The 14,402-nt window shown below is 39.7% G+C and overlaps 1 protein-coding gene across 6 annotated transcripts in view; it reads left to right on the top strand.

Annotated features, from left to right (window-relative positions):
* HECW2 (HECT, C2 and WW domain containing E3 ubiquitin protein ligase 2) overlaps positions 1-14,402 on the top strand; it is a 396,920-nt gene that overhangs the window by 375,562 nt on the left and 6,956 nt on the right. The gene's annotated exons all lie outside the window — the stretch shown is intronic.

The following is a 14,402-nucleotide window of genomic DNA, read 5'->3' as shown; positions in this document are numbered from 1 at the left end:
TATGATTTCCAGCCAAATGAGTGATCAGTTCAGTGTAAGGGTCTAAAGATGTGATGCCTCTGGGCTCTGGAGTGCCAGGGATATCCGGGCCACCCTGAGGTGCTGGGGCCCTCCAGGGCTGCACACTGCAGTGCTGCTCAGGGGACCATATGGTGTTACCTGGAATCAAACCCAGGATTGCACCCTAACCACTGTACTGTCTTCCAGCCCTGATGTCCTTATTACTTAAAAACCCATCTTTAAAAAGTCTGCATCATCTAGGAAGCTATACCCTTGAGGGTTGGAAGTGGCTACAAAGCATGAGGATAAGCAGTCCAGGAAAATTGGAGGGTATCTTAAGTGTCTCTAATCTTGGATGATTGAAAGCCTTTTGGCCTTTTAAGCAAGCAAACATGTTTTCTCAGATTTCCCAGCAGTGAGTAGCACTGCTCACAGCATGGGCCAAGAAGTATATTAAAGTATAGATGGTTCTATCTGAAGCCAGCACAAGTGGGATCCATGGCTCCTTTTGCTCTCTTGTGGTAACAGTAAGTAGAGACCCAGATGATAAATGATGATGGCAGCAGATGGTTGCCTCCAGGGAGACTTGGAGCCTGAATGCGTTACTGCACTTCCTCAGCTTCGTGGTTGGTGGTCAACTCTGTTTTGCATCTCTGTGGATTCCCTATCCTATGGTACTCTGAGGGACTTGTATGGGAGAGGAAATTCACTTCACAGCAATTGCTCTTAAACATTCCAAGAAACCAACTGCCGACTTGCCAACCTGGATAATGCAGGGTGACTCCTCTCTCCAGGCGCGGAGTAGAGTTTCTCTGCACTGCCCTGAGGTTCTTGCCAAGTTGGATGATGGGATTGAGCTGAGAGAAGCTGGAGAGCTGCAGTTCTGATGGGGGAGTGTGGATTTTACGAAAGAGGAAAAACAAGTTTTAGAAAATGGCTGTGTCTAAGATTATCATGAGCAAAACAATGGCATAAGCTGAGTTAATTATGAAATGGGTACTTCAAGACTTGACGTCTAGAATCTTTTCTTTCTTTTCACTTATTATAGCTAAGGTCATGTGTTTCCAGTGTTGTTGATATTTTATGGTCGTGATGTATTACCTCATCAACACCAAAGTCTCTAAGACACCTGACCCATACCCCTGTGTTATGTCCCGTCCACCTCATCCTTTCCCCTCTTACTACTTCCCTAATCTAGAGTTTTTATTTTCTGTATTCCAGTGCTCTAGGAAACATTTGTTTTCAGTGAACTAGAATTTTCAAAGATAAAATTACTTTTTAAATAATGGCAGTTTTTCATTTCTAAAACTACTTTTTTCTTATAAAATTTTTTCTCAAAATGTCAAGAATTATATGTGTGTGAGAGTGTTAGTTTATAAGTACATATTTATATATATCCACCTCTGAAACATTTTGGAGTATATTTCTTCTCACTACACACAGAAGACACATTTAAAAGCAAAACTACAAGGAGGTGGAAATTGACTCAGTAGTAGAAGATATTCTTCTCATGTGCGGCCTTGACTTTGATCCCGGCACCACAAAAATAATTTTTTTAATTAAACTTAAAACAGAAATTAAATGAAAAAATAGTCTTACTATATTTATTGTTCATGACACACTTTTTGTTTATCAAATATCACTGATCATGGAAATCTTTGTCATAAATATTGCCATTGTAGATATCATATTGTCTATGGTGTGATCAATAATTTAGGGTTTTTTCCTCTAGTACAGACAGCATTGTCCACTGAGCCTCCTCTTTTCTGTTTCCTTGGGGGGCCTTCCTCTGTGGTCTCTCCAACGCCCCAGAAACTTCTGGTCAGCTGTGGTGGCTTATGGTTTGAGAGGGAATTGGCAGTTGGTTCTCCTCTAGTAGTCTGATTCATAGTTCAGTCTCTGTAAAAGGCCCTCCTCAACTCTTTTCTCCGCTTCATCCCACTCAGTTCTCACCACATACCAGTAATATTTAAAAGTTTTATTTTATTCTACCACTGAATCAGCATGTGCTAACAAAAACGGGCCAGTAATGACTGGAATTATTACCTTATTAAAATTCCTTAAATTTACTATGCCTTTTGAATTGGTCTTTTACTTTGGGAAGTGAGTAAAATTATCATAAAAATCCAATGTGTCCAAAAATGGACTCCGGTAATTACTGTATAATGTGAAACTCTTGAAAGAATATGTGCTTTTGTAATAGAATGAAGCGAGATGTAATTGCTGCTAACAGCAGAAGCTGGAACAGTCCAAGTCACACCTGCTAATGGTGCTAAAGAGCTGCTTCCCTAGTCATAGTTTCAAGGGTGCATTTGTGAGTGACAGACTCCAGAACTATTACAGAGTGACCATTCGCCTTTCTTTGGCCTTGAGTAAAAATTAATTTGGGTCCATTTCTTTCCCACTGTTCTAGTCTACTACACCAGCACCTCTTAACTGGATTATTCAGCATTCTCCTGGTTAGCCCCTGCTACTTTTTGTACATCCTCTAGTTCATTCAGCACTTAGGAATCAGAATGATCTTTTGAAATCTCATGAGTGTCTTGGTGCCCTGCATATACCCTTCAGTGAGAGGAATCAAAGCACCTTATAAGGTCTGCCAGCTGGTTGGCCTGCTCAGGCCTATCAGGACTAACTTCAGAACACACACACTCCCCTGACTTGCTCAATCACTGGCTTCCTTGTTGCTGTTCTTCAGAATCAAACCCACTTCCACCTCAGGATTCTCAGACTTGCTACTGGACCTTTCTTGATGTTCGCTCTTCCTGTGACTAGGACAGTTTTTGTCCCAAAGAACGCCACTCAGTTGTCCCTTCAGACAAAGCCCTGTAGTGTAGGTCTCTATCCCACTGTACCTGTAGTTCTGTCACACACTAAGTCCTTCTCATAAGTCAGTCCTGTGATTATCTATTGGCTTGATTATCATCTGCCCCTCTAGCACACAACCCTGCTGAAAATCATATTTCTTGAGTAGTGCTGAGTCCTGGCACATAATTGATCTCTGTCACTGTCATCCCGTTGCTCATGGATTTGCTCAAGCGGCCTCCAGTAATGTCTCCATCATGAGACTTGTTGTCACTGTTTTTTGGCATATTGAATACACCACAGGTAGCTTGCCAGGCTCTGCCATGCAGATGAGGTACTCTTGGTAACTTGCTGGGCTCTCCAAGAGGGGCGGAGGAATCGAACCCAGGTTGGCCACATGCAAGGCAAACGCCCTATCGCTGTACTATCACTCCAGCCCACTTAATTGGTAATTAGCAAATATAGTTTTTAGTAAATTCTTCAATTTGAGATATGACTCTAAATCACACGAGACAATATAATGCCAAAGTCGCTGTTGTTTATATGTATTCTCATCTAAGCAACTGAGACACATACCAGTAGTTATCTGACAAAGCTATTTTGAAGAGTAAATGAAATATAGAAAGTACTTGAAATGTGGTTTTAGTACATTATTCAATCAGTACATTTCCATTATTACTGTTATTTCTAATATCTACCTTTTAGAATTGGGATGCTATCTTATAATCTTTAGGTATAGAAAAAATATACCGTGGGATATTTTTTGTATTTTGTTTGGCCTTTAAGATTTCTCATTCTAGAACTATTTTTTTCTGTGCTTTCTTCCATTAGGTTTTTTGTTTGTTTTGTCTTGGCCCTCACTCGGCTCTGCACAGAGTTTACTCCTGGCAGGCTCCAGGAACTATATGGGGTGCCAGGGATCAAACCCAGGTCGGTCATGTCTGGGACAAGCATCTTCCCAGCCAAGCCCATTAGTTTATTTTGTTTACTTTGTTTTTCAACCACATGTGGCTGTGCTGAGAGCTTATCCCTGGCTCTGTCTTCAAGAATCAGCCCTGGTGGTCCTCGTGGTCCTCAGAGGATCATATGTAGTGCCTGAAATCAAACCTGGGTCGATTGCCTTCACGGTAAACACCTAGTCACTGTGATATCTCATCAGCCCTGGGTTTATTTTATTTGGTAGTTTGTACCAGAGGTATCAAACTACTCTCATCTCAGTGTTTAGGAGTTACTTCTGGCAGTGCTCGGGACCATGTGGTGCTGGGGGTTGAACTTAGGTCTCCCACATGCAATGCATGCCCACCAGCCTGTTGAGCTATTTATCTGGCCCCTGTCTTCTTACATTTAAAAACTATATGCTCTTAATCTTTTTTCCAGGTTAGGTTACCTTAAATGCATAATTAAAAGAATTTATTTTGCCAGTTATCCATAAACTTATGTTAAATTCAGGATTTCCCACTGTAACAACATTTCACACTTTATAAATATGTATGCTATTTTAATCAAGGTGAGTTCTGAAATCAAGGTGAGTTCTGAAATCAAGATTTTAGAACAAAACATTTAAACAAATCTGTCACTGTCATCCCGCTGCTCCTCTATTTGCTTGAGCAGACACCAGTAACGTCTCCATTGTGAGACTTGTTACTGTTTTTGGCATATCGAATATGCCATAGGTAGCTTGCCAGGCTCTGCCGAGTGGGCAGAATACTCTCGGTAGCTTGCCGGGCTCTCCGAGAGGAGCAGAGGAATCAAAACCATGTGTTTACTGTCTTCAAAATCTTGTAGAGGATATCAATTGATCTCTGTTTATGTGTGCATTAAAGGACAGAGAAGGAAAAAATATTCAAACATACAATCAACATTGGCCACCTTATGGCATATGACAAATGAGTAGTGAGGGTCATGAGTGCCTTCAAATTTCTTTCCATTGGCTTACTTTTAATGAAAACCTGGTGATGGTCGGGGATGCGCTATGCACCGCAGATAACTAAAGTATTTGTGAACTAGACTTATCTAGGAATTCTTGCTCTAAAATTCATGGTCCATGAAGGCATTCATGGATTTATTAAAGAACTATGTGTATTTCTTAAATCCTAGTAAAAGTTACATCTTTATTAGTAAATTTACCCAGGTTAACGAAACAATCACTGATTATTTTCACTGATCTTTTGTCACCTAGTGTCATTATTAAATTTGAATTTTTTTTTCTTTTTGAGTCACACCCAGCGATGCACAGGGGTCACTCCTGGCTCTGCACTTAGGAATTACCCCTAGCAGTGCTCAGGGGACATTATGGCATGCTGGGAATCGAACCTGGATTGGCCTCTTGCAAGGCAAACGCCCTACCCGCTGTACTATTGCTCCAGCCCCAACTTTGGATTTCTTGTGCTTATTCAGCATCTATCCCCTACCCATTTTCTCAATTTCCTATCCCTTGATTGCTCTTTTGCTCTCTTACTTTCATACAAGCTCTACTCTCTCCATGGAATAAATGGAAAGGGTTTGTTTTTTTTCCTTTTTGGTTCACACCCGGCGATGCACAGGGGTTCCTCCTGGGTCTGCACTCAGGAATCACTCCTGGCGGTGCTTGGGGGACCATACGGGTTGCTGGGAATTGAACCTGGGTTGGCCGCATGCAACCAACATGCAACCGCATGCAAGGCAAACGCCCTACCCGCTGGGCTATTGCTCTAGCCCCATAAATGGAAAGGTTTTTGCATGAACATGCCCCATTTCCTGAAGTGGCTCTGCCTTCAGCTGAAGGTACTTAACTCCTGCCACGTAAGCACTTTTCTAATTTCCTGATGGAGAATCAATTCCTCACACTTCTGGACAGTCCTCTAAACATTCTTTGTGTTGATCCAGAAGAATCCTAGACTCCTACAGATCCTTCTAGACTTGGCACAGATAGTGTTCCTATAAAAAGCCTTTTTGATTTTCCTGAGCAGACTTGTAACTCATTGTGTTACTTCTGTACGGGATCACTAATAGTCCACATGACTCCTTGAGATTAATTAAACAATGCAGCCATGGGCTAGGGCTTCTGGATTGATAAGCAGTGCCAAAGGTAGACTGGGCCCGTGGCCACAGCACATCACCTGGTACAAAGTACAGAATGCACAACTTTAGAGGATCTCATTTACCCACAATACTTTTTTGTATTGTGCTTTGGCCCTCATACTTTTTTGTCAACGTGTGTATTTTTGTGGGTAGAAATCAGACCTTTCATTCTCATCTACTGGGGTACAGCTCGATAGCTGACTTGCAGCAGTACAGTTTGTGAATAAATGATATGTATTATATATTGAAAATTATTCTTAATCAGGGTGCTTTGTCTTGGAAGGACAAGCTTTCAAAATAAGATATTTGAGGAGGAATATAAAAATTGACTTCTAGGCTGAAAGGGCTGTGGGACTTCCTGAACTCTTGTGGGGTAATGAATTAATGAGCATTGAATTAGTGGACCCAGAGCCCTGCTCTGCTTCTTTGCACAGCCCAGCTCCAAATAAATGCTGTTCCTTCCTCCAGTGACCCCCACAGCTACAAGTGCAAGCATATCAGATTTCCTTAGGGGGAAATATGGGGACAAACTTTCAGATAGGTCAGATTCAGACAGGTAAATTAGGCTAGGAACACACATTTCCAAAGAAAAGCGATATGTCTCAGGATCCGCTAGCAATTTTCCAGAATATTTTCAAGAACATTGATTTTACTCAATGTTCTTAAAATAATTACTCAATGAAAATGTGGGAACAGAATAAAGGGAACTGAAATCTGAAGGCTCAGTCACTACTGCCAGTTGAACACAAGAAAAATATTGCTGAAACACTTTTTTTTAATTACAGTACAAATTTTAAAAGGATATATTACATTCAAATACATTTTATTTCTAGAACAGCACCTGATAGCTAAAATGGGCCCTGGATTTTCTCCTTCTCTTATTCTTTCTCTTTAAAATCCTGACTTAATTTCTTCTTTGCCTTATCTTTTCTTTTTTTTTCTCCCCAACTGAATCACTGTGAGATACACAGTTATAAAGTTATTCATGGTCAGGGTTCAGTCATACAATGTTCCAATGCCCATCCCTCCACACGTGTACATTCCTACCACCCATGTCCCCAGTTGCCTTATCTTTTGAGTTCTTATAAGCTACCAAAACAAATCACCAATGGGAAAATATAAAATAAATTAAGTACATTTTTACAGAGAAATGTACACTAATCAGTTAACCTGTCTATGAAAATGTAGATGTATAAATGTAGATGTATTTGTAGTACTTTCGGCTCAGCGGATTTGGATAATTGACTTGTAGATCTGAATGAAAAAAGAGAAAACAGTCATGTGATCTCCTGGTTCACATTTGAAAAATCCAAAAAAGCACCAAGAGATCTATTAAGTCAGCCGAGGGCTTTTAAATCTCCTTTATATTGATGCCAGTATGATTTCCCAAAGATGGGTTCAGGCCTGCCCTCCTTGAGTGGTTTTGGCTGTGTAGATTAAAATGAGGCAAACTCATTATAGCCTTAGTGTAACTAGCTTTGAAAGATTTGAAAAATGTTCTTTTATTGAGACTGAATAGCTGGATGTGCTTTTGCTGCCAATATCAACATAGTCCAAGGGCCCTCCTGTTATTTTCTGCTCAAGTTTTCTTAGGACATGGAATGGGGCGGGGGAGGGGGTGTGAAAAGCCGCAGAGGATTGTGTTTTGTTTTGCTTTTTTTCCCCCTGTTCTTGGCTCATACAGCAAGTTGATGGTAAATATTGGGCAATTTGTTTAACCACACTATTCCTCAATTTCCTTATTAGCAATGCCGTCTTGTTTATAAGGAGTTTTGAAATTTTTGCAAGTTCACAGAATGCCAGTGCAGATAGCCATACAGATTATCTTCATTTTTATATGCTTGATATCTCTCCAGTCATGAAGACCACGTGTATTACACTTCCTTGGAATAATTGATAACAAGAAGATTCCAGGGCTCACCTCAAACTTTTTGAATTATGATCTCAGAGAGTAGTGAGGGAAAAAATATCTCCTTTGTAAACAAGCTCTGTGGGTGATTCTGATGCATTCCAATGTAGTCTTCTGAATATCTCTGCTTTCTGGTGAGCCAATGATGGAACTACATGATTTTACCCCCTAAAATTCCCTTGGTGTCTTCCAGGGACTTCTAGACTGACCAATCTATACCATTTTCCCCATAACTACTGCAATTATGAGTAAGCCATTTACTTCAGAAATGCTGGAAGTTTTATTTTGCTAATCCCTGTCCTCAAAAAGTATCCAGTTTTGTAGAATGTTAAAGACAGCGGTGCATAATAAGAGGATGAAATGAACACTGGTGCTTCAGAAATATCTAATTAAGAAGCCCATGGGCATTAATATCATTGCTTTCAGTTTAGGGGTGGACTTCCCCTCGGAATCTGATGTTGATGTCCTACTCTTCATTTGGCCACTGATCTCAGCTTTGACCTTGGGAAAAACACTGAATCTTTCTGCACAGTTTCCCCTTCACAATACATAGTTCTCCATCCTCATGAAATATTTTGCAAAGTTGCTGTTCAGTTTGTTCAGAAGAAAGCTGCTGTGTAACCAGATGTAGGCAACCAGATGTAATTTAGGAATAAGTGACAGTCTTCAATTATGGATCAGTGGTGATGATTATGTCTTATAATTGAAAAGAACCAAAGGGTGATGTTCAGTTCTCCCCTCTGTGCTAAGAACTAAGTCTTTACAGAAAAGAGTCCCTTGACTTACAGATTTACTGAACAGGAGACTATCCGAACTGCAAAAACACCTGCAGAGTTCCTGTTTCTCTGTGTGGTGACCTGGGGCAGTGAAGGGAGTGCTGTTTATTCCTGGCTTCAGGGTGACTAGTTTAGGGTGACTTCAGGGTGACTCACTCTTCTTATTTTCTTGGATTGTTTCACTATCTTAAGACATGTTATAGATTTCTGATGTTGCACAGCCATTGACTACAAGTTTCCAACAGTTACTGAATCTGTTTCTATTTCTGTGCATCAGGACCAACTTACATGCATCTTCTCAGTGTCTCTCAAGCTGAAATCAGGTGTCGCCAGTCCAGAATGGGACCATATCCCCATGCCCCATGAGCGGCTCAGCTAATTAACAGCACTGCCTAAACTCCCTGGTACAATCCATTCAGGTCAACTATAGAATTCCTGGCAACTTGCTTCTTCAAATCCAGTAACAGTGAAAGCCTCTGACCCTGAGATGGTCTTTGAAAAAAAAAAATCACCTATTTAGGCTAAACCCACTTTTTAAAAAAAAAATCTCCCTTTTAAATAACTTAAATTAATTAACTAGGGGAGTTAATTACATCTGCAACATCCTTTCCTGTGGCTCATTATCCAAGTCAATTTCTGGGTTTTGAACTCAAAAAGGATTACAGAAAGGCATGGGTCCCGTGGCAGATGACCTTAGAAATATGTCTACCCCAAGACCACTGTGAATTACAATTCACCAATGTATCTTTGTGCAAATGGTTGGGAACTTCAAATATTATCTAAAAGTTCTCATTCCTGTTCCCTTATATGTGAACATTTTGTTAATTTTTGACAGGTTAAAATGAATCCTCAGTTAAGGGAAAGTATTTGGTTATCAAGGGAGAAGGAATAGGCTTAACTCTGGTGTGATAGATACAATATACACACAGGCATGACCTGTCCTAAGCAAATAAAGCATCAGTTGAGCACAAATGCTTACTCAGAGAGTATCTTGATATTTTTTTATTTCCTTGTTCACGTACTGTGTTTTATTAAAAAGCCACTTGCATGTATCCACGGTTAGTGCTCTATAAGATGAGTTATTCCCTTAAGAAACAGTGTTCCCAGAGTTGATCTGTCACACTAATATACCAGTACTAGCAAGAGGGAAAAAAAAATCAGACAACAAAGAGTAGGTGTAAACAATGGCTGTCACCTGTTAGCAACACATTGTTGTATTCTCATAGCAACACTCTGAATGAGTCAGTAACAGAGAACATGCGACCAGATTACTATTGCTCTGTAATTAGCGTATGATACTAATTGAAAAACCAAAGATACTGAAAGAGATTAGTGAGAGTAATAAAAGTTATTTGGGGTCAGAGATAATACAGCTGATAGGGCACCACCCTTTCAAGTAACCTCACCGTCCCAGTGACCTCCGACACTGCCTATGGTGCCCCAAGCACCACAAGTAGTAATTCCTGGAAATCCTAAGACTTTTACAGCGGGTGATGGAGGGGGGTGATGCAGGCAGGGAGAGGGAAGCACCTACATGGCAGTATTCAGGGGGACTGAGGGACACTCAGTGATACTCAGTGATACAAGTGATACTCAGCTTGGAGGTGTGTGTCAGATGTTCCAGACCAAGTATGTGGTGATACTTGGGTCACCAGGGCACTTTGACATGAACTCTACCCTGAATGCCTAATACTTTAACTAGTGAATGGACTTTACATTCATGAGGATGGCTGTTACTCACCTAAACAGTAGCACAGTGCTGATGAGGATGTGAAGAAATTAGCACCTATGTGCACTCTTTTTGGAAATGTAAAATGGTGCAGCTGCTGTAGGACACAGTATTACAATTCCTCAGGAAATGGAAAGGAGAATTACCATAAAATTCAGCAGGTTTACTTCCTGATAGAAACCTAAGGTAAATGAAAGCAGCAACACAAACACATACTTGTCTAACAACAATAGTAAGAGTATCATTTGTCAGAAAATGGATGCAACCCAGGTGTGAGTCAATTCATAAATGGATTAATGAATGTAACAATTTTTGGGGATTTATATATAACAAAATGGTGTATGTATACAATGAAATATAATTCAACTGTTAAGGAAATTAAATTTTGATCCACAATTAATACAAACATAGAAAACATTATGTTAGGTGAAATAAGCCAATAACAAAGGACAAATTTTGTTTGATTCTACTTAAATGAAGTACCTAGAGACCAGAGAGATAATATAGGAGTTAAGGTGCTTGTCCCATACTTGACTAACCCTGGTTTGATCCCCAGCAAAACCACAATGCATGCCATCCCCTGAGCATGGCCAGGAGTGATCCCTAAACACATAGCCAGGAGTAAGTCCTGAGCACCTTCAGGTGTGGCCCAAAAAAAAGGCGGGGGGAAATACCTAGAATAGCCCAGTTCACAGATAGAAAGTTGAGTGGTATGTGTGTGTGTCTCCATGTGTGTTGTCTCTATGAACAGTGTACATGTGTGTGTTTGGAGGAGGCTGGGATTAGTGATCAGTGAATACAGTTTCAGTTTGTAAAGATGAAAAAAATTCTGAGACTAGATAGTGCCAATGGTTGTAAAACAATTTGGACATATTTCTCACAGAACTGTGCTATTACAAATATCAAATATGGTATTTTTTCTGCGCTGTATATCATAATAAAAAATTTTTAAGAAAAAATGAGTACCAGATATAACTCTGGTAAGATTCTGCATTACATGTGTGAAGCCCTGTATTCTGTCACCAACACTGCCCTACCACTCCCCCAAAATAGGAAGAAGGAAACAAAAAGATTTAGTTATAATGAAAATGGATAAGCATTATATCACAAAAGCAGGAAATTTGACATACAGTCATACTTAGGGAAAGATGCTCAACCTTGCTGGCAACAGCAGAAATTTAAAACTTTATTAGATATAGGCCCACTCTTTTAGTCTAATGAGATGGTAGGTATTATTTATCCACCCACAAAGTTTCAAATTATTTTTGAAACATGTTTCCTTATTTGCTTCCTCCTCTCCTTTTCCCAGGAGAGAGGTAAAACCTCCATTTATTATTTTTATTTAAGTGTTTTATGAAAGATAGATTCTAAACCATTCCTGGGAGTGTTTTCAAAATACTCATTAGGTTTTCTCGAAAGTAAAACTATTTCTTTCAGAATCAATTTGAAATTCTATATAAAGAAGTTATGTAAGCATATTCAATTCAGTTCTGAAATTTATGACATCAAAAAATGGCCATCATTTGGGGCTGGAGCAATAGCACAGCAGATAAGGCGTTTGCCTTGCACACGGCCGACCCGGGTTTGATTCCCAGCATCCCATATGGTCCTCCGAGCACCACCAGTAGTAATTCCTGAGTGCAGAGCCAGGAGTATCCCCTGTGCATCGCTGGGTGTGACCCAAAAAGCAAAAACACAAAAAGAAGTGGTCATCATAAATCAACTAGATTATTTCCCTTAATATATCCCAATACTATGTCTGTTTCTAAAACTGATATTCTTTTAACACTACAGTGGCATTACTGCTTCCAGGAAGAGTTATGGCCTCAGACCTGTTTTCTTTTTATCTCTGATACTCTTAGTTTTCAGGTTTAATTTAGTGTAGATATTTTTTATAATGAAGTTGCAACTAATAATTTATCTCATGAGTTGGTTCAGTTCTGTGGACCAATAATTTATTAAGAATATCTTTTTTTTTAATTTTATTGAATCACCATGAGATAGTTACAAACTTTCATCTTTGGGTTACAATCACACAATGATCAAACACCCATCCCTCCACCAATGCACATTCTCCACCACCAATATCCCCAGTATACCCCCCCTTTCCCACCCATCCCCTGCCTCCATGGCAGACAGTATTCCCCATACACTCTCTCTACTTTTGGGCATTCCTATAGCCTCCCAAGGTTGAGCCAAGAAGACCTGGGATACCTGAACAGATCTATCACCATCAAGGAAATTGAAACAGTAATAAAAAGTTTCTCCAAGCATGAAAGTCCCGGCCCAGATGGATTCACTGGTGAATTCTTCCAAATCTTTAAAGAGGACTTACTTCCAGTTCTCTTTAAGCTTTTCCAGGAAATTGAAGTATTAAAAACACTTGCAGTTTCTATGAAGCAAATATCACCCTGATACCAAAAGCAGACAGAGATACCACAAAGAAAGAGAATGAGAGACCCATATCCCTAATGAACACAGATGCAAAGATCCTCAACAAAATATTAGCAAATAGAATCCAACAACTCATCAAAAAGATCATATACCATGACCAAGTAGGATTCATCTCAGGGATTCAAGGATGGTTTAACAATTTTAACATTCGCAAATCAATCAACATAATTCATCATATCAATAAAAGATATTAAGAATATCTTTATAGGGACCAGAGTAATAGTACATCGGGTAGGACATTTGCCTTGCACGTGGCCAACCCGGGTTCAATCCCTGGCATCACATTTGGTCCCCCAAGCACCGCTAGGAGTAACTCCTGAGTGCAGAGCCAAGAATAACCCCTGAGCATCTTTGGGTGTGACCCACAAAGAAAAAAAAAAACCAAAGAATATCTTTATAGTCTTCTCAGACTGCTAATATTTTCAACTTTTAGGTAAGAAAACAGAGTTGTAGTCACTCACTCTGAATTTTACTACTGGTTGATTAATCTGTCATTCAAACCCAGAGCTCTCCAACTCCAAACCTCTGATCTTCATCTTCCCACTACATTCACTGCAACTTCATATATAATCACATTTATTTCAATAAGTAAAAACACCTGGTAGTGCTCAGGCCTTATTCCTGGCTTTATGTTCAGGAATCCCTCTGGGCACCATGTTGGGTGCTAAAGATTTAATCAGGATTTGTAGCATGCAAGGCAAGCACCCTACCCCCTGGACTGGGTTTCTGACCTAGGAGGCATTTCTTAAAATCAAAGCTGTTCAGCTCCCACATACAAGCTGTTGTACATTCAGAATAAAATGCTTCCTATTCCATGTCAAAAGTGCAGATTTGTTTCCTGATTAGATGTACTATTTGGGGACTGTCTTTTCTTATTATTATTATTGTGACTCAGGTGCAAATAACAGGAAAACATTTTTTTTCCTATCTTGGCACATGGTAGGTATTTCTAAAAAGAATTCTTAATGTAATGATTTAAGTGGCTATTATTTTACATGTGGGTTAGGAGAAAACAGATTATAGCCTAGAATTCAAAGAAGTAACAATGGCCTACTGACTTCAACAGGAAAGGCCAGCCAGGGAATTTCCCAAGATACCAAGGCACGAAGAAGGTCCTCAGAGACACTCCATGCTCTTGCCAGCAATCCCCCAGAATAAAACAAAATGTAGCACCATAGATTATTTGAAAGGTCTCCATGCAAGTGCTAACTCTGAAAAGGGATTTCTCTTTTAGAACTTATGCTCATGATTTTAAAAATAAAATTTATTACTAATTACTTGGGAGGAAGTTTTTTGAATCTCACCCAGCAGTTCACATCAGCTATTCCTGACTCAGTCCTTAGGGGATCACTACTGGCAGTGCTCGTGGGACCATGTGGTGCCGGGGATTGATCTGGGGTTGGCCATTTATAAGGCAAGGGTCTTAATCCCTGTGCTATATGTATCAGAACTCTGTGTTCATTTCTTTAGGAAAAAAGCCAACTGCATCAAGAGAAACAAAAATCTCACCTTATCTTTATAATTCATTGACAACTAAACAAATAGTAGTATATGTAATATGAATTTTTAAATGGCTGTGAAAATATAAGGAAAGTATTTCTGCATGTATTGCCTCCAGTAATCAAATTCAGGACATCACCCATGAAAAATGTGTGCTTTACCAGGGCAT

This window comes from Sorex araneus, chromosome X, assembly GCF_027595985.1.
Source record: "Sorex araneus isolate mSorAra2 chromosome X, mSorAra2.pri, whole genome shotgun sequence".
In the NCBI taxonomy this organism is placed as follows: Eukaryota; Metazoa; Chordata; class Mammalia; order Eulipotyphla; family Soricidae; genus Sorex; species Sorex araneus.
The sequence above is the reverse complement of the archived record's forward strand: the minus strand, read 5'-3'. Positions and strand labels throughout refer to the sequence as shown.